Genomic DNA, 19,102 nt, shown 5'->3' on the forward strand with positions numbered 1-19,102 from the left:
CACATTTCTTACTTTCACAGTCCATGGAGAAACATAAAAGATGGATGAATGATCTGTAAAGCTCGAAATGTTGTTCCTACACCAATCAACCCCTTCTAAGTAAGGTAAGGTTTCATGGACTAAAGAACAATGCCAATGAACGTTTCTATCTAACCACTGTATCGAATAAAGAAAAGAATCAACCAAACCTGAAGTGTAAACTGTAACAATGGGCACTATAGAAAGCTACAGAACAAGTCAATGTCTAGATGCATCTTAATACTGGACAAGTTTCCAGGGTAATTCAATTTAACCTTCCAGCCATCAACCATAGGAGTATGATTGTGTTAATGCCCTATTCTTATTTTTCGAGTCTCTGGGGAATGGGTGCATTCATTGGATAGTCGTCCCTCTTTAGATTTCTGTTTGAGCTGCCACGTTATGTGCATCCGCTGATTCTGAATCTAGAGAAATCGTAATATGAGTTTCCGCTGAAAGAAAGTTAGACAAAGGAAATATCGACCCTTCCCGCACAAGGGGCATACCCTGTGGAGGAAGAGAGTTTTCAATGGAATAATGCATTGGACTCAAAATTGGCGACACTGAAGCTTGAGCATTCAAATTTGGTGACATGTCTGATTTGACCCAAGAGGGTGAATTCAAAGTTGGTGATCCTGGTTCATGCCCCAACGGAGCAAAACTCGGTGAAGCATCTCTCAGGTCTTGTGAATCTTGGCCAAGATATTTTTTAGAATAGAGTTTATCCTCACATACCTCAAAAATTTCTAGTGCGAACCTCTTGACAGAGAGAAAAAACACCGCAGAAAAGTCACTGCATTAGATCTGTCACATTAGGCTACCCACAACAGCAGCCATTTCCAGGTAAGCCAAACCTCTTCCGCATCTGAATCCTCCAAAACCCACCGTACAGAAGCCCAAACATGCAAAGAATGATCCCAGTGATACCAAGACCTTCCCGAATATTCTCATTATCAATATTGATAGCAGCCAAGGTGAAGATCCAATAAGGGGCCATGCACAAAAAAATGAAGGTCACTATGTGCACATACATGTTCCCAAACCCCAGTCTATCCATATTCCACCCAAAAACGCAGAACCCACAAAATGTTGAAAAAAATGCAACAGAAGGATCACTCCAGTAGTCAAATAGACCTCCCTGCCATTCCAGTTTAGGTTCCATTCTTTTACTACCTCTTCTAAGAAGAGAGTATTTCTTCTCAAGTCGCGCGTATGTAGATTTGTTTTACACAGAGTTATCATCTATCCTAATAACATCTGCATCTGCCTCTGCATCTGCATCTGCATCAATGATACTTATAACCATAGTCTCCAAATCACCTTCGGCTTCGTAATCTTTCCCAAGATGACTCAGGATAAGATAAAGACCAGCTGCAACAGGGTCGCCTATTGCAACAGAAATGCACAAACCCACTCCAATAGCTGGACGCTGTGATCTCTTATAGCCCCAATTCAGACCACAGAGTGCATACTGTGCAAAACAATTTATTTGTAGAAGTAGCACAACTACCATCATGTGTGCCCACTCATAAGGTTTGTAAGTCTCATTTTTACAGTAGACCTTTCTAAGATTGACAATTTCCTCTGGCTTCCATCTAATGAGAAGCAAAAGATGATAACAACGCTGTGGGTGTAGATAAAGGCACATCATGGTAAAAAGCGCATTTAGAATTTGATTATTGACCTCAAACCAGGCATCCCTCTCACTCTTTTTAGGCACGACGCTGTTAAGAAAGCCAACTAGAACCAAAAAAAGAATAGCTCCAGATACTGCCACAACAATACCCCATATTAACAGTGCCAAATTCTTCGGATTTTGCAGCCATACTTTCACTGCCTCCTTCAAAAATACCCACCTGATTTCGCCAACAAAAGGGACTTTAACGCCACCCTTGAGGCCACGAAAAGGCTTCACCGACGCTGGAGTTCATTGCCATAAACTCCACTAAGAATTCAAACAGACTCTATCTGGAACTCCTCCGTAAAAAGTGCACAGATGTCAAGCGGAGGGCATTTTTCATTGCCCTAATAATGCTTTTTAAGGTTTTTTAATGTTTCAAAACATTTTTTTATTAAATTAGATGGCTGATTTTTGTTCAATCGTCTAACAAAAGATCTAACGGCTACGATTAGGACAGAAAGGCATTTGGGAGAGTCCATTTTAGAGGGAAATGCCTTACGACATAATTATCTGTATATGTGATATCCATAAAATTACAAGAGTTTTTTTTTATTTTTCCCTTTCTGCATATCTCAACATTTCTTCTCACATTGACACAGGAGCATTATCATGCGTGGATGGGATGACCGGTTAATAGCCTCCCACGCCTCCCCACCTGGGTCATGAGCATTATCCTGGGTGAATGTGACGACCGGTTAATAGCCTCCCATGCCTCTCCACCTGGGTTCGATCCTCGATGCATGTCAGCGCTGCTCCACAGCGATTGTAAATATTTCACTTCTGTATATATGTAAATATTGCAAATCTAGATTAACATATAGCTTCTAAAGAGAAACTCACCCCCTCATTTTAAGACATCAAATCTATATACAAATTGCCACCATGAAATCACGACACGTTACAACCTTCTATATTGACATTGCTTTACTTCTTAGTTGTACCAAACTAACAACTGTTGCATTAGAATGGAATGTTTTGTAATTTATTTAATTATTTGATTTATTACAGCTCTTCATGGGTGTTGATAGGTATGGATGGGAGGAGTTATCAGACCATGACTTAGAGTTGATCATTGATAAAAATAGGGGAATATAACAAATTTCATTTAGAACCAATTGGTTACACAATATAACTACCAACTATGAAAGGAAGAAGAAGAACTTGTGATTTGGTTGACTCTTTTGTAATTTATGTAGGCAAACACATATCTATTTTGTAATCTACACATAATAAAAATAATGATTTTTTTAATGGATATATAATTATAAATTATGATAAATATAAAACTAGAATGGTATATAATAAATATTTATGATGAAAATAGAAAATAAAAATTAAATATTTATTTTGTATTTTTGAAATACTAAATTGACCAGAAAAATTAATATACTATATTTTACATATAAAATTATATTGTTGAGAAATTATTTTAAAAATGATTTTATGAAATACCTTAATTATATATAATTTCATAAAATCAAAAACATTTTCATTAAGATGTTAATAGGTGCTTAACTCAAGTGGTAGACATGGTGGTTTGCCATTCTATCCACCTAGGTTGAAGTCCCTAGAGACATGGCCCGCTATAGTAAGAAAATCTCAAATTTATTAAAATGTAAACATTTTTAAAAGGAAAAAATTGAAAGTTACACATTAACAATATCATATTTATTAAAATTTAGCACATCTTATCTTAAAATAAACTTATATAATGTTTTTATAAAATGAAAAACATATTTCCCTATACATAAATATAACTAAAACAAATATAATTTTTAGAAATTTTGTGTTCCATTTAAAACAAAATTCTACTTATATAATAGATAAATATAAAATAAGTTTAATTTTAGTTCATATTTTTGAAGGTAAATTGCAAGAAATTGAAATGTCCAATATTTTCAATAAACACTCTATTCATCATTGAAAAAAAAAAAAAAAAAAACCAAATTTGCACTAAATTGTTCTCTAACTGTTTCAGGTTCATCTAACAAGGTATGCTTATTGTGATGAAGCGTACTTGACCAAATAGCCTAGTGCCAACAAAGGGATAAATGAATCCAAGGTTAATCAAGTGGAAATTAATGAAAAACATTCACATCCGTTATCATTATTGTAGCTCAAAATGACTCATTAAATGTTTTTGAGTCGTTCCAACTTATTTCTTATTTACATCTTACTCATCTCAATAGTTTACATGAATGTCAATGTAACTACAGGTTCGAGATTTCTATGTAGCCGTGCATCTCTATGGAATTGCCTCTCTCAATAGCTCTTTTTATGCAAAAATAACTAGAAATGTTTTCTTCAAGTATCGAAATATCATTGGCTTATCATTTGGAAAATCCCAACTTTGTCCAACATTTTCCACTAGTAATCTATGGGATAGGGTGCGTGTATTTGTATTTGGTGTAAATCAAATACTACAACTCATTAACTCCTTTGATCGGATCATTGACATAGGGAATAAGCTTGAATGTCGTGTGGATCATTAACTACAACCATCCACAAGTGCAGTCTTTGTTCAGGAATATTATTTTGGGGATTTGCAACATTGTCAACAATATGGCCTTGGCAAGATGGGTCATGTTGTAACATTTTCTTGGCAAAATGACTCACTATTTTTTTTTAACTTTCCACCAACTTGCCTGAAACCTATCAATTCCCTTATTTCTTAATCCATTAGCATTTTCTTATGAAATTTATATTGTGACCACAATTCTCTCTAAACAGTGAACATCACACATGCTTCTCAGCGCATTATATGATTTCGAGGCAACATTTCAAGTGTAATGAGTTTTAGAGGTGCAGTTGAAGGAGCATATATATCATGCATTTAGCAGTGAGGGCCAATTATATCCAGTGAACTTGTTGATGCATAGACACTTCTTCTAGTTATTGACAAAATATTCGAAGGAATGTTATCTAGATAAGTATGGAAAGAGTTTCAAGCCTTATTCAACACCAACATAAGCATATTTTGGTGATGAGGGAAGACACAATGGGATGTTTGGACTATGTACAAAGTTTACAATCCACCAAAATTCCAAGTATATCTAAGTAAGTTTTGAGTGCATGTTCCCAATCCACAAATCAAAATGGTGTGCAGCGTGCACAAAGTAAGTGACCGTTGACTATTTTTATGCCAAATCACATGTCATCTTCAATTTGAAGACTTGTATTAGAGAAGTGGCTTGGTGAGGAACTTGTTATAATTGTTGAGTCGCTTTGTCGACACAGGTGAGGTTGTGAAGCAACATAAATATTGCAATGAATCCAAGGATAAGATAGGACGAATCCAAATATAAGCATGATACTTGAGTGTGGTCGAGGCAGCGTAAAGGTGTATAAATCAAGTTCTCTTGTGCGTTGTCGAGATCTAGTCACCTTGAATTTGAAAAGAATGGTCTGGATTCAATTTTGGACCCCCCTGGTGCTCTGAAGTTTAAAGAAAAGTGGGGGGGCATTCTGATTTGTTGTTTTATCAAAAACATCTTTGCAACATGGTAGACACAACTTAATATAACCCCTCATGCCCACCCCACCCCCCCCCCCCCCCCCCCCCCCCCCCCACCCTCATTTTGGCATTTCCAAAACCATTACGGACCCACCACAATTAATTTGGATTATTTTATGTCATATAGTGCCTTTTAAATACTTCAGCACTCGCTTTGTTGCATTCCAATGACCTTCACATCGCTTATGCATGAACTTGGAAGGTATCCCTACAACAAAATCTATGTTAGGTCTAGTAGTAGTTAGAAAATTCAAACTTCCAACAAATTGTCTGTATTTTGTTGGATCTTCAAACATACTTCCTTCAATGGAAGTAACCTTCAAATTATGCTCTATAGGAGTAGGGATAGGATTACCTTGCATCCCAAATCTGTCGAATAGTTATCCAATATACTTTTTTTTTAGAAATGAAAATATATTTGGGTTTCTGATCAACTTCAATCCCTAAATAATAATGTAATAAACCCAAATCTATCATGTCAAAAACATTCAATAATTCTCTTGTAACGGATGTTATATAGTCATCGTTGTTTCCTGTGATCATCAAATCATATACATACACAACAAAATATACAATTAACTTCCCAATTTTCTTAACAAAAAGAGTTGCATCATCCAGATCAAATAACTTATAATTCAACTTGAGAAGGTCTTCAGTTAATTTTTCATACCATGCACGAGATTCTTGTTTCAGTCCATACAAAACCTTCACTAACTTACATACCTTTTTCTCTTTGACTTTGACAACAAAACCTTCTAGCTGAAACATATAAACATCCTCCTTCAAATCTCCATTCAAAAAAGTTGTTTTAACATCCATATGGTGTATCTTCTAGCTATTCTGAGCTACAAGAGAAATAGAGTTCTAATTGTGCCTCATTTTTCTATAGGAGCAAATGTCTTTGTGTAGTCAACACCTTCCTTCTGAGTGTAGCCTTTTGCTACAAGTCTTGCCTTGTATTTATCATGAAAACCATATGCTTTGCATTTGATCTTATACACCCATTTGCAACCAATGGGTTTGACACCTGCAAGAGGATCCACTAACTTCCAAGTTCCATTCTTAATAAGTACATCATATTCCTTTTGCATTGCATCCTTCCATTCATCACAATTAGCAGCTTCTTCAAAACAATTAGGTTCTCTAATTGTTCAATAATTGAATTCACAGTCAAGAGAAACATTACCTGAATCACCTTTAGAAGGCATTCCTGTTTCAAAATCATCATACGTGCTTGGAATTTTTTGAGCACGTGTAAATCTTTGTAAAGGTTGTTGAAGTGGTTGTGATGGTTGTTCATCATGAAGTACAGGTTATTCAGGAACACTTTCTAACCCTACAGAAACAACACTATCCTCCAAATTTTCTTTAGCAGAAACATCCTCATGAGTGAAAGATGGAAGAACCACAAACAGATCCAGAATCAGAAGCCCCCCTTAATTGTGTGGAACATCATTATCAGATTCAAAATAGAGCTTATTAGATGCCAATTTCTCCAAATGAGCCAATTTCCTATCAATAGTGGAATTATCCTTATCCTAATAACTCCTAGCACCCAACTTGTTGTGTTGATGTTTAGGAATTAATGCATAGCATAGAGAACCAAAGGCTCTAAAATGTTCAACAACAAGAAGATTATTATACCACATTTCATAAGGAGATTTATTATTGATGACAGAAGAAGGACAACGATTGCAAATATAAGTTGCACAAAGAACTTCTTCTCCCCAAGACATCAACTTAACATTCTTAAAGAACATTATAGATCTAACCATATTAAGAAATTTTCTACTCATATGTTTTGCAACACCATTCTATTGTGGATTATAAGGTATGGTAGTCTGATATTTGATCCATTGTCCTTCAAATATTGTTCAAAAACATGAGAAGTATACTCACCATCATTATTGGTTCTGAGAATTCCTATATTCTGTTGAGTTTCATTTTTAATCATCAAATGAAAAGTTTTAAAACTTGAAACACTTGTGACTTATTCTTCAACAAATACACCCAACACATTCTCAAGTAATCATGAATAAATGTCAACACATATTTATTTCCATTGGCAGTTGCAACAGGCATAGGTCCACATAAATTTGAATGTATAAGACCTAATTTTTGTGAAGCTCTAAAAGAAGAACTATGAAAAGGTTGTTTACAATGTTTTCTCAAAATACAAGCATCACAGTGTAATCTCTCTTGAAACTATCGAAAGACCTTTAATACCTTGTTTTTTTGTTAGGCCAGGTAGTAACTCCTCAAAAACAATTCGTTGATATTCATTCAGGTTGGTCTTTATTATATACATGAGGGAGAGACTATTCATTTCATCTCCCGGTGACTATTCATATTCTCTATTATTTATTTACATCAATTTCAGTTATTCACCCAATCCTGATGATTAGGTGTCAGCATTGCCCCCCCTTAATTTGAAGGGATGTTGGTGAGTCCAAGCATCATTCTGAATCATTCAAGCTTTTCTCTTCCAAGCGCTTTGGAGAAGATGTCTGCAATTTTCTCATTAGTGGAACAATGGCAGAGATGGATTGTTTTTGCCTCAACATGATGTCGAATTAGATGATATTTAGTATTGATGTGCTTCTTCAATCATGGAACTTTGGGGTCTTGGCCAAATTTATTGCCGAGGTATTGTTAATCATGAATGGAGTCAATTGTGCTTGTTTTACCTGCAAATCTTCAAGAATTTTCCTGAGCCACACAATTTCTTTTGTTGCCTCAGCTGCTGCCACATATTCTGCTTCTGTTGTGGAATCTGCTGGAACTGATTGTTTGCGTGATCTCCAGGAGACAGCTCCTGATCCAAGACTTATAGCATAACCTGAAGTAGATACCCTAGTTTCTTTGTTTCCATCGAAGTCTGAATTAGAGTATCCAATCAAGCTAAAGTTGTCTAGTTGTGTATACTTGATTCCAAAGTCTTGAGTTCCCTTCAAGTACCTTAGAACTCTTTTTGCAGCAGACCAATGTCCCTCACAAGGCTTTTGCATAAACCTGGAGAGGATTCCAATAGCAAACGAAATGTCTGGTTTGGTAGTAGTTAGGTAGTTGAGACTTCCTACAAGCTGTCTATACTTTGTTGCATCCTCAAATTATTTTCCTTCAATGGAAGTGAGCTTAAAGTTTTGTTCCATTGGAGTGGTAAGAGGATTGCATTCTTTCATGCCAAACCTGTTCAACAGGTCTCCATTGTACTTCTTTTGAGAAAGAAATATGGACTTCAGATGTTGAGTTACTTCAATACCAAGATAGTAATGAACATAACCCAAATTAGTCATTTCAAAACCTTTCCTCAATTCCTTCTTTATGGATGCAATGTAGCTTTCATTGTTCCCTGTCATTAGAAGATCATCTACATATACCACAAGATATACAACTGTTTTTCCAACTTTATTGACAAATAAAGTTGCATCATCAAGATCATAATGTTTGAAATTGAGTTTCAGAAGATGCTCAGTTAGTTTTTCATACCAGGCTCGCACTACTTGTTTGAGGCCATACAAGGATTTCACAAGTTTGCATACTTTATGTTCATTTCCTTTCACAGCAAATCCTTTAGGCTGGGACATAAAAACATTCTCTTTTAGATCTCCATTCAAGAAAGCAGTTTTTACATCCATTTGATGGACTTTCCAACTGTTCTGAGCTGCTAGGGCAAAGAGTGTCCGGATGGTAGCCCATTTTACTGTGGGGGAAAAAGTCTCCTCATAATCGATCCCTTCCTTCTGTGCAAAACCTTTTGCCACAAGCCTGGCTTTGTCCTTGTCAAGTGAGCCATATTCTTTATACTTGTTCTTGTAGACCCACTTGCAGCCAATTGGTTTGGTTCCTAATGGAGGATCAAGCAGCTTCCAAGTGCCATTCTTTATCAGGCCATCATACCCCTTTTTCATCGCTTCTTTCCATTCATCATATGAAGCAGCTTCTTTCAAGGAAGTTGGTTCGAAATCTGTAGACAAATTCAATTCACAATCATAAGAAACATCCATATCAACAGGTGAATCAGAGTCATCTACATCACCTCCATTTTGCCGGTTTGAATTTCTAGTTCTGTCTTTCCAATCTCATCAGGATGAACACTTTCAAGTGTCTTTATCAGCCACTTTGGGGGACCTTTCTCAAATGGTCCAGGTTGCTCTGTTGATTGAGTTGGGACTGAATCAAGATTGAGTCTCCCAATTCTATCAATCAAATCACTTAAAGCATCATCCATTGTTGGAGTTTTATGCGGGGGAGAGAGTTCTTCAGAAGAAGATTCCACATGTTGATCTAGTATAGGAATCCCCCCTTCAAGATGTGGAATCTGATTATCAAATTCTTGAAATGATTTTGCATTTGCGAATCTATCCAAGAGATCAAGTTTTCGCTCGACAACATTGTTAGTTTTGGATGATTCAAGAAAGATTCCATCTCTAGATACAACAAAATGTTTATTGACTTCATCACAGAGATGGTATGCTTTGGAGGTGTTTGAATACCCCAGGAAGATACACTTACGACTTCTTGCACCAAGTTTGTTTCTATATACCTTTGGTATCAAGGCATAACAGGTGGAACCAAATACCTTGAGATGCTTTACTGAAGGAATGTACCCATACCATATTTCATATGGAGTTTTGCTTCTAATAGCATTAGATGGACATCTATTCTTTATATATATATATATATAGCACATAGAACTGCATCAGCCCAAAACATCAATTTAAACATTGTGGAGCACACCATATTTAAGATTGTCCTATTCATTCTTTCAGCTACATCGTTCTATTGGGGATTATAAGGCATGGTTGTTTGATGTTTGATCCCATGTTGGCGAAGATAGTTTTCAAATTCATTCGAATTGTATTCTTTTCCATTATCAGTGCGAGTAGAGCCAATATGATATTGTGCATCATTTTCAATCCATGTATGAAAGTTCTTTAATGTTTGAAAAGCATCAGATTTGTACTTCAATAAATAAATCCAACACATTTTGGTGTAGTCATCAATAAATGTCATCATATATTTATTTCTATTTGCAGAAGGAATAGGCATTGGACCACATAAATATGAATGAATGAGTTCAAGTTTTCTATGTGCTCTTGAATCTGAATCATGAAAAAACTGTTTGTTATGCTTTCCTAGAATGCAAACATCACATTGCTTAAGTTTCCTAGGAATTGTAGGCAAACCAGCAACACCATTTTTCTTCAACAAGCGGAGGTCGTCATAGTTCAAATGTCCAAATCTAGCATGCCATAATAAACTTGATGGAAGTGTACCTTCTTCATAATGAGAATTGTATGAGAAATGTTGTGCACGAGCAGAGGTACCTTGCAGCTTGAGAAGCCTTTCTTCTTCTATTCCCCTCATGACAAGTGAGCGGTCAGATGCTTTTCTCACCTCAAGCTTGCCATCAAACGTATGAATGGAGTGACCTTGCTGGTGGATGTGGACCAAGGATAGCAGGTTTCTCTTTAGTTGTGGGAGATATAGAACATGATGCAGAAGAAAGTCTGGAAGACCAGGCAATTTGAGCCTGATTGTGCCAAGCCCTGATGGCTTGATTTTTGATTGGTCTGCAAAGTATACTGCTCCATCAACATTGTCAGTAAATTCTTCAAAAAAATCTTTTCTATGAGTCATGTGGCAAGTTGCTCTTGAATCAAGCAACCAATCATTTTTCCAAGAAGCAAGTGAAGCATTAAATAAATCTTCATTTACTCCGATATTACATTGTGCCACAACATAATTAGCGGATCCAAGTGCTTTACCTTTGTCTGTGTTATTAGTTTTACCTTTGGGTTGGTTTCTTTGCTTCTCAATTTTGTCCCAAGGTAACTTGCATGTAGAGGCATCATGTGATCCATTTCTTTTGTAGCGTATGCAGTGCAAATTTGCCTTTTCTCCTTAAGAGTGTCTGCCCCCCTGCCTCTGAAATATCTTCCTCTTCCTCTTCGACCACCTCTTCCTCTGGAAGAATCTTGAGAAAGATTCTTTTCTTTATGAGCAAGGCACACAGCCTCTTCAGAAGATTCAGGGGTTGTATTCTTTCCAAAAGCTTTCTCTCTTTCAGCAAATTTTTTCACAAGAGAGTCAAAGGTAATATCTTTGAGATTTCCATTTGCTTGCAATGACTCAAGATAATTGGAGTAAGTAGGATAAAGTTCCTTGAGAAAAGCGATAAGAGGAATATCCAATTCAACCTTAGTGGCTTTGATATCATGCATTATAGATTTTACTTCGGATGCAAGAGAAAGAGGATCATTATTTTGCAATTCAAGAGTGAAGAGTTTAATCATGAGTTGAACAACTTCAAGTGTAGAATATGAGTCATAGAGTTCTTTCAGCTTTTGTAAGGCTTCGAAAGCAGTTGAAAATGGAAAAATATGGTGACTCACCTCTTCACTTACAAATGCTACAATTAATGCATAGGCTTTGCTATTCTTATTTTCCCAAATGGTGAGCTCTTTATCTGAGGTAGGCTATTCTAATTCTTTGTCTCCGTCTCCAACAGACACTCCTTTCCACAACTCATTGAAAATGAGTGTGTGTTTAATCATCCTAGACCACTCAGGATAGTTCTCTTTGCCAGTGAGAACTATTCCCACAATGGATATGATTGAGTGCATAGTAAATCTGAGTGTTGTAAAAATACTTCTGTTGGCAAAAATGTGCTTTTGTGGAGAAAAAAAAATCTGCTGCTAAAAAAATACTTCTGCTGATAGAAAAAATACTTCTGTTGTGCACTTCATATATTATATGCCCATTATATATTGATCACATATGGCTCAACATATAAAAGATTTCAACCGATTTTTTTTTTTTTTTAATGATGTCTTTTCTGAATACATGCACCATGGATACCATACATATTTTTGAGCCAATGAAAAAAAAATCCAATGCACCAAATAAAAATCATTCAGAACATGTGTACACAGTCTTCAAAAATTGTTTAATGCACAATTTCTCACTGTCCCAACATCTCCACAGGTGAGGCTCTGCCTACCTGCTGCTATGTCTCGCAACTGCTGCAACTCTTACAAATCCTCCTTAGAGATTTTGTTTAGCAATTCCTCCACAAGTGCCATGAACTCTAGCATAAAAACTACTGGGAGATAACCATTCAGAGGTTTTGCAGAGAAAATTTGATGAAGAGATAGCGTTGTGGCTTGACCACGTAGTTGGATATGGGGTTGAAACCAACAGTGTTGTACCAATTAGAGGCTGGAAATTTCAAAAAATGGTGCTAACAATTGAAGAAACCCTTCTCTTGCAAACTGAAGGCACATATGCTAATCCAATGCATTTGAAGCTACGGCTAAGTAAATTTGAATCAGGACTAGCATGGCTTCCCACGCCTATAACCATACGCAGGGATATATAAACTCAAGTGTGGATATCCGCGCTGGGAAATAGTTCGTGTTCCCAATGAGAGGTAATGGATGTATTACCAGTGGGTATTGTTTGGAAGTAGCCAGATATTCAAGAACAATGTGGAGAGAGCAACTAGATATTCAAGAACAGTGCACAAGTAATGGGGTGGAGTAATGGAGCGGTATTAACCGTGGACAACAGAGAGTATTACGTACAATATTAACTATTAACTGTGATTGTTCGAGGGTGTAATGAACAATAGAGGCAGTGTAATATGGGGTGGAGTTCTCACAGTTAAAATTGAGAGTAAGAGCAAGAGCGAATAGGTATGGACAACGCTTAATATAGTTACAATATACAACAATTGTCACCAGAACATAAAAACACAATGACAATGGTTCAGGAATGTGGGTGCATGCCTCAGGAGAATGGCAGAGTTGTGACTTCTGCAAAATAGGCAGGAAACTGACACCAGGAGTTACACAAAACTTAATTTTGGGAGTTGGCTCTGATACCCTGTTAGGTCAGGCAGTAACTCCTCAAAAACAATTCGTTAATATTCATTCAGGTTGGTCTTTATTATATACATGAGGGAGAGACTGTTCATTTCATCTCTCGGTGACTATTCATATTCTCTATTATTTATTTACATCAATTTCAGTTATTCACCCAATCTTGATGATTAGGTGTCAAAATTTTTCATAATTTTGATGCTTCTATAATTGATGTGACCAAATCGAGCATGCCACACAAGCTGGGAGACAAGATATCACTTTGGTGTGCCAAAAAAGTAGTAATTTCACAAGAATTAGTAGATGAAGTACCATTTAACTATAAAAGTGTAACTTTTTCCACACCGTTCATAATAACTGCATGATTAGATCCTCTTCTTATCTCGATGATGCCATCAAATATATCAATAGCATGCCGTTGTTGCTAAATATGGATAAGATACATCGAATTTCGTTGAAACTGTGGAATATAAAGTACATCCTATAGAACATAATCAACAATATTCGGTATCTTCAAATGAATAGACCCAATTCCAGATGGTTTAATTTGAGACTTTTTAGAAAAGTAAATAACACCATCAATATCATCATTGAATGTTTCAAAAGAATCTCACCTAAATGTCATATGACAAGTGGCTCCTGAATCCAAAATCCAGCTATGTCGCCATGCAGAAAATGTAGTGTTGAAAACATCATTAATATTAAAATTACAGTGAGAAACAATGTAGTGTGCAGACTCTGATGATTTTCCCTTATCTGGTGGTGGCCAATCTTTCTTTTCATTCAATTTTTTCTCCTTTCACTGACTTTCTCCCAAGGGATTTTACAGTTAGTAGTAGTATGACCAATTTTACCACATCTAAAACATTTGATAGCTGGTATATCATTAAAATTGATTTGTTGTTTGTCTCCCTTGTTATTCCCCCCTGCTCCCGCCCCTATAATTTCTCCTACCACAACCTCTACTACTTTTATCACCTCTAGAAGTTTCAACATAAGAATTTTTATCCTTTTGTGCAAGGCACAAAGTTTCTACAATAGAGTTAGGTGGAGCCTCTTTCTTCCCAAAGGCTTTTTATCTCTCAACTATTTTGCTTACTATTTTATCAAATGTAATGTCTTTTAACTGCCCACTAGCTTGGAGAGATTCCAAATAGTGTGAATAGATAGGATGAAAGACTTTTATAAAAGTTGTAAGTTGTAAATCTACTTTAATTCAAGTAGATTCTCTTTCATGAAAAATGGCTTTTATTTTAGAGGCACTCTTGAATCAAAGAATCATTGTCCTACATCTCTAAATTAAACAATTTTAACAATAACTAAATAATTTCGAGTTCTGAGTGTGAATCATATAATTCTTTCAACTTATTTAATGCTTCAAATGTAGTACCACAAGAAATGATATATCGTCTTACCTCCTCTGTCATTGATGCAATTATTAATGCATATGCCTTGTTTTATTTTGTCTCCAAAATTGCACACTACTTCTCATTATCAGGCAAGTCTGGTGCAATTTCTTTTCCATCACTATCCTTCTTTCCTTGACAAACTTCCCACAAATAGTTAAAAACAAGGGAACTTTTAAGCTTTATAAACCACTCTTGATAATTTTCCTTTTCATTAAGAACAACTCCAACTATGTAAACTATTGAAGTCATAATTGTTATGCACCCAGATATTCTTCAAATCCTTTTGAATTCAAAATATATGTGATACTTCTAAAAAGTTATAAATTAGTTTCTCCTCTTATTTCAAACAAAGTTGGCTTTGTGGTTTAATGGTAAGTCTCAATAATAGCCGAGCAAAGAGCTAAGTTCAAATCTTATTAGCCTCCAAATATTTTATTTTACTAATGGCCTCTTAAAAAAATATGTATTTCAAATCACTAGAAAATTGACCACTCTTCAATTAAAAACCAATTTTTTTTTATTGTGATTAAACTCTGGTCTTTCAGAAATTTTACTATGATTAAACTCCTGTTTATTGTTGTAAATGAAAATACTATCCTTCAGAAATTTTACTATGATTAAAATCTTGTTTACTATAGTAAATGCAAATACTATCTTTCATAAATTTCACTATAAGTAAACTCCCCTTTGATGTAGTAAATGAAAATAAACCCTCCAAAAATTAAAACAACAAGCGATCCTTGGATGCATTGAACTTATACTTTTAAGAAATAATCCAACAATTATTGGTATTCGACTCGGTATCGACAATTTTTATTGAGAACAACAAGCATTAAAAAATCCGACATGTATTCTAACTTCCAAAGATATGTTAAAAAAAATTCTTTATACCACTGAATTTCTCCAATCGTCTTTTATGTCAAAAAGTTATAAAAATTATAAATTCAATAGTTTGGGTGTCCCATTGGGCTAACCTTCTGTTGCATTCAACTATTCTCACAACCTTCATGCTCCGCATCTCCTTTACACCATCAACTTCAAATACATTGAGTTTAGAAAAAACTCAATTGGGCCTTTGATACCACTGTACAAGCCTAAATAAACTCCACAATGAAAGACCACAATGAAAAAACATTGTATTAATGATAAAATTACTTATTGATACATGTGAAATCTAGGTACGAGACAATTGTGTCTCGGTAACTTATTAACAGTAAAAATGGAGTGTAAAACTAATTACATATTATACAATAAAACTCCTGAAGGATTAGTTAACAGTTGCATCTGCCAAATTTAGCATTGAGAAGGATCAAGAAGTTATGGTGCAGCTAAGTGAATGATTTTGGATCCATTCCTTTTACAATTCGTGAAGTCACATTGACTTGCATTGAAGGAGGTTAAACATTTTATAAAGCTATTTGAAAATGCTGATAAAATTAAATCTAGCAGCTACAAGGATAGCTAAGCTAACAGGAGGCCTTTGCATGATGGATTATATTATTTTTCATATCTGGATAGTGTTATTATTTTTGGGGCATGCACTTGGTATGGTGGAGTTTTAATTTTTAATCAGATACAACTTCTTCAAGTTTGTTTCTCCACAGAGTCTCTATTCTTTATAAATATCCAGTCAATTTACTCCTTTGCAGTAGATGACTTTATCAAGTAATTTAATTTATGAAATGAAAGTGCATTGTATTGGGTTAATTATTGTGCTTTGCAACCTCTTATGTACAAATGGCTACTTTCTACCTGTAATGCTCATGCACCCAACAAGGACGGAGTTGGTATCGATATTTCTAAAATAAAAACTAATAATACACAACACACTCAAATTAATAGTGAATGTCCTTTGGTGGTTTTCCAAACCACTAGGGTATCCCTCCTACTAACCAGGTTTGTATGGTTTTTCAAAATGTTGTTTTGACTTTGATCATCGAGCTCAATTTCAACCATTTCAAGTGGAATATACTCATTAGGCACCAATGGTTTTTGCAAATGTCAAGCAAGTAGCCAAGTCTCATGGAATAATACCCACACAAAGCACCAAGTGCATGCCAAGGGGCAAGCCAATAGGAATATAAAATACACAATGGGTTGACTAAGGCCACGAACAACTAATCATATGTGTCTTTTAAAATACTTCAATGTGGCGCATGTGGGATAAATATCCCAGAGTTTCCAAAAAAAAAAAATGATTGACTCCACAACAATGTAAACTTTGAAATGTGAATTGTACCGAGTACCTCCTTTTTTGAGGTAGCAAAAAATAATCCGATTTCGAAAAGTGTTGATTCAGAATACACTTTTTTTTAAGCATATTTTTGACACTTTAAATTTTCTTATGTATCAAGTATGAACTTCTAAAAAAAATGTTAATGATTTTTATGCTAATTTTGAAAAGCGTTGATGGGGCATCAACCACTTTTTTTAGAGGGCTTATTTTTGACACTTTAAATTTTCTAATGTATTAAGTGTGGATATTTTTTTTTAAATTTTGGTAATTTTCAGGTGGATTTTGAAGCATCAACATTTTCTTAATGCATTATTTTTGACACTCTAAATTTTCTTATGTCCCAAGTATGCACAATTTTTTTTAAATGTTGATTATTTAACCGTTTTTCAAGTTGTCTAATTCTCGGACAAGAAAATTAAAACATTGAAAAAAACAAAAAAAACACAATTTAAAAAAAAAAAGTAATAATAATAAGTAAATAAAAATATATTCTAAAACTTAACAAAATTAAAAAAACAAGGCAAAAAAACAAATATAAAATAACATATGAAAAAAAAAGACGAGAGAAAAAAAGAGCATAGAAATGTAAAGAAAAAAACAAAATTAATTTATAAAGGATAAAAGTTTAAAAAATTATATTAAAAAAAAAACAAAAAGAAAAAAATACAAGAAAATATTAAAAAAAAACATAATTTAAGACAAAAATAAAAATCAAAAAACAAAGGTTAGAAATAAAAGAAAATTTATTAGATAATTTAAATAAGAAAAATAAAATAAAATAAAAATAAAAATAAATAATAAAATAATTAAAGCATTAAAAAAAATGAATATAAAATATTCAAATAAAAATTTAACAAAAATACATTAAAAAGAACATTTAAAAAATATAAAATATAAAATAAAAATAAAATTAAAATCATGTGGTCCAATGGGTCCATGGGGTTGCAGGGTTGAGAATCGGCCCTGCCACACCCTGGGCTCGTTGGACAGCGGGGGTGGGGCGAGGGGAGGTGGCTACAGGCAACCCCCTACCCCCAACCCCCGCAGCTCAACCGACCCGGGGGTGAGGGTCGATTACCGAAATCGGCCCTCACCCCCTGGGTTGGTTGGGCTGCAGGGATGGGGGATGGAGAGGGCTCGATTCCTTATCAGTTTTGATTACGCTCAATTACAAGCTTGTATTTTAATGCATTGGACTTTAAGACTTCGTTTGTGCCCTTGGTTGGAGTATGGGTATGTAATTGATCTTTTTTGTATTGGCTTGATCTCCTTTCATATCATAATTACAAACTCATTTTATTTTCAATAAACCTTTCTACTCTTGAATGGGGGCTTTCATCCTATGGAAAGGATGATTCCTCTTTCAATGGGGATCCATAGAAAACCACAATATGGATCCTTCTCAGCTCTTGTGGGAGTAACTATTTCAATATATAGTTTGGTTAATCTGGAACGAGGGAACTTATGATCATAAGCACTGGAGAAGGTTGAAAAATATTAACTTGCTTGGAATCTTAAATGCACTCTTCTTCATTAGAGAGATTTTTCAGGTCTAAAATGAGCCTCAAAACAAAAATGTACAACCAAAATAAACTTTACAAGAACCAATAGGATTCAAGATGATGATGTCAACCATGGGGGATGATTCACCATTTTTGAAGTAAAAAAGTAAAAAGATAAAAAATAAAATAAAAAAAACTACTTTTTCAACTTATCTCCCTATGGGTTTACTCAAATTTCAAACAAGAGCACTCATTGGATGCATAATTCAATTCCTCATCTAGGGAGTACCCATGTTATGTAACAACCCTCGTTAACAATCCATGTAATAAATTTAATAAAGGAAAAATAAGACCAAGGTCATGGGACATGTATTCCAAGATGAATGTTGGGAAAAAACATAGTGATGGAGATCACTTGTGATTAATTTATGGCTATGGAAATCGGCAATGGAAATGGAAAAGGAAAAGTGATATTAATTGGCATTTATTTATGAAGATAATGTAAAATAGGAGAAAATGAAGGTGAAAGGTCACAAAATTGCATGAGAGGAAAATTGAAGGAAAAATAGAGGGAAATGAGGAAAATAGAGGCCTCAATGATAAAAAGGCTTCTGAGGATCAGTTCATGGCTTTTGGTTGGTTATGCTTTTTGTCAGTTTTAGCTTGTAGCTCTCTTATATTCTCTCTCTCTCATACTCTTGCACACTTAGAGTTTTCTTGGAGAATTCTTGTAGCACAATGGATTTGGAGAAATAAAGCAAAGGAAGAGTAGGAAAACACAAAGGGACAACGAGATCAACAACTACAATGGGCTTGCTTTGTAGGTATTGATTTGCATGTTGGATTTCCTTGCTAG

At 34.9% G+C, this 19,102-nt stretch overlaps 1 pseudogene; it reads right to left on the bottom strand.

Annotated features, from left to right (window-relative positions):
* Nucleotides 1–393: 393 nt before the first annotated feature.
* LOC149254785 (uncharacterized) lies at nucleotides 394–6,421 on the bottom strand (annotated as a pseudogene).
* Between the last annotated feature and the right edge of the window lie 12,681 nt (nucleotides 6,422–19,102).

The sequence above is a fragment of the Pinus tabuliformis genome, chromosome 7 (genome assembly GCF_031772625.1).
Source record: "Pinus tabuliformis cultivar Carrire ecotype Pingquan chromosome 7, CPIR1, whole genome shotgun sequence".
Lineage (NCBI taxonomy): Eukaryota > Viridiplantae > Streptophyta > Pinopsida > Pinales > Pinaceae > Pinus > Pinus tabuliformis.